At 41.3% G+C, this 2,897-nt stretch overlaps 1 protein-coding gene across 1 annotated transcript in view; it reads right to left on the bottom strand.

The window, feature by feature from the left end:
• Positions 1-2,897, bottom strand: part of LIX1 (Lix1 homolog (chicken)) — a 50,700-nt gene that overhangs the window by 376 nt on the left and 47,427 nt on the right. The window lies entirely within an intron of this gene.

The following is a 2,897-nucleotide window of genomic DNA, read 5'->3' as shown; positions in this document are numbered from 1 at the left end:
CCCTCCTCCGCCTGGCGCCTTAGGGAAGGGGCTCGCAGCTGCTGCAGCTCCTGCTGTACACACGCGGGAGCGGTGGCAGGGGGACAGCCCATTGCCTGCCGAAATGCGACCTGGGTTTGAGAAAATAAACAACAATTGAATACGTCGGGGGAGCGGGGGCTGGCGGGGAGAAATAACAGCTCAAGAGACAAAGACCTGTCTTCAAGGGGGAGTGGTGAAGCCCCGGGATCCTTTGCACGATGTGCTTAGTCTAAAAACAGTTACAGAGGCCTTTAACCACTCGATGCGATGTTAGCTTACGGTGTTGCGCAAGAACAATTTTAATTTTTGGTTGGTAAGATTGCTTTGTGTTGCCTTTTTTACTGGGTAATTTTTATATATTTTTCTTTTTATTTTTTTTTTTTAATTCGTTAGTGACAGGGACTGAAGAAGAAAAGTCCTCACATAAGATTTACAAAGTAGGATGAGTTTTGGAGTTTGGAGAACAGAATGTTTAGTGTATTCCAAAAGTGCTTTTAAAACTGGATGAATAAAACAACTCTGCTAGGTAATGACATTAAAACGGACATACGGCATTTTTTCCATGTTAAGTAATCTCTGAGATCTACATTCACTGGTCTCTTCCTGGCCTTAGAGAATGCTTACGCATGCACTTTGTTTAACTTCACTTCATTTTACTTCAATAGGATTTAAGCAGGTGCTTAAAGCTGAGAAAGTAGTCAAAGTCGGATCAGAACAGAAATAAATCTTGGCATGGGTTTATTTTTTTTTTTCCAATGGGAATTGGCTCAAATGGCAGAAAAGCCTCCTACTTAATAGTCAGTAAAAACTCTAACATACAACACAAGGTTGATAACGTTGGTACCTTACCAGCACCTATTCAAAAGATGTAAAGCAAGGACAGAATACTACCTTTGACTGGGAAAAGTGGCATTTGCAGTGAGACGTAGCAGGAATTTGCTCTTATAAACTGTACAGCTGCAACCTGGAGGCAAATAAGGCCACTCATTCACGCAGATTCTGCCAATTTATAATTGCGCTGGCAGTTGCTGTATTTCACAAGTGATTTTAGAAAAATTAACATCCTTCTCTCCAGCAAATTAGGATTAGCCTTCAAAACTACCTAAGCAATTGAACTTGATTTTTTATTCACTTTTTTACTACAACTGCTCTCACAAATCATTAGAGCATCTTGGAAAATTCTGTTGAGGAAATTCCCAACCTTCCTCTTCCTCCTCCTTTGCTATATTCTCCCCTTTCCAAAAGTGTCCATACCTACACAACTGAGTTCTCGCATTATTTGCTTTTAGCCTGTGAAGTTGCTGAATATAGGCTCCTGCCTGACTCCTGCGTTCCACAGCCCCTATTAGGGGATGCTACAGCTACTGCTCTACTTCAGTAAAGTACAGAGCTGGACCGTGGAAAGGATCATGCAGGGTTTGTTGCTTTAGCAGGGTATGTGTTTTCACACTTTCCAGCTTGATTTTCTTTCTTCTGCCAATGCACTCATTGAACAAGACAAGGTCCAAAAGAGAAAAAGGAGAGGGAAAGTGACATTTTTGAGTTTGTCATGGGTAAAGTTACTTTGGTCACATCAGGATTTGAAAAAGGAAGATGCAATGTGAGTTGTGAGATGTCATATATTATAAATGTCTCTGCACAGGGCAGAAATTACTCCTTCAGTTATGATGTTCTGGTGAGTGCTGAACTAATATTTTTTTTGAACAATAAAGAACCATAACAGCAGAACCTGTGTGGATGCTAAACATCTCTGCTATCTGCCACTCAGGAAACTATATTATGTTCCTGTCAACTATTTTCTTACATGATTTTACTGGTTAGAAGATGTTTCTAAATTTAAAACACTAGAGTAGCAGTTACCTGGTATCACAAGTGACAGCTGTAACATAAGGTGTACCATCTCTTTTTGTTGCACAAGATAAATTTTAAAAGTTTTTAGCACACTGTATTTTAGGTGGATTGCACTTTACAGCACTTTCCTCCTATATAGTTTCCTTTATAAAAAGGTTTTTTGCACTACTTAATTATGGGGTTTTTTAGGATTTCCTAAAAAGCTTTACCTTGTGGACAAACAAGGATACAAATCCGGGGCACTTCTATGGATTAACAGTTCTGCTATGACCTTACCTGTCTGTCATAACCTGATTATTTGCATTGTGTAGGAATGCATTAATAAAGACAGGAGAGGCTGTTGTGTCTGTGAGCTCCTGTTTATTTTGAAAGGCTTTCCCAGTTCCAACTCTTATCTCCCACAACATCAGTTTGGACTCAAGCCACTGCTACACACACACTCAGGGTACCTGGATTCATGGGTAAGAACATGGTATGTGCCATGGTTCAACTCGTTGCTCCGCAGCCTGGTGGCACTGCAAACCCAGAATTGTAAGTCAAGTTTGACAGGCCTATGCACATTTCTAGTCTGTTGGCTGTTAGGAGGACAACAGAACAACTGCTTAGAGAAAAATAGATCTCTGCATGAAATACTTGTCTGCAAGTCTATGAATTAAATTGGCAAAAGATTTAACTTTCAAGATTCAGGGTTTGGGAGGGTGTCCTCCCCTCCCCCTCCTCCTCCCCTCCCCTCCCCTCTCCTATTTTCTAATGAATTTTATTTGCAATCTTTCATTTAAGTTCCTAGGGCTGCAGTTCCGACAGGTACATGACCTATGCCGTTGAGCTAGGCTCAAACCATGAGCTTACTAAGCTAAATCTTGAAAATGGCCAGCTGCCTATGTTTGCCGGTGCTCAGCTTCTCTGAATATGTCCAACTGCAAACAGCAACGGGTGATGCTTGCAGCTATCCACATACAATCATCGCAGGACTGCCCCTAGATGGATACCTCCCAAACACAAACACAATCCAGCCAGATTCCTGC

The sequence above is a fragment of the Charadrius vociferus genome, unplaced genomic scaffold (assembly GCF_000708025.1).
Source record: "Charadrius vociferus isolate BGI_N301 unplaced genomic scaffold, ASM70802v2 scaffold377, whole genome shotgun sequence".
Taxonomy (NCBI): Eukaryota; Metazoa; Chordata; class Aves; order Charadriiformes; family Charadriidae; genus Charadrius; species Charadrius vociferus.
Note: the sequence above shows the minus strand (reverse complement) of the source record. Positions and strands in the feature narration are given on the sequence as shown.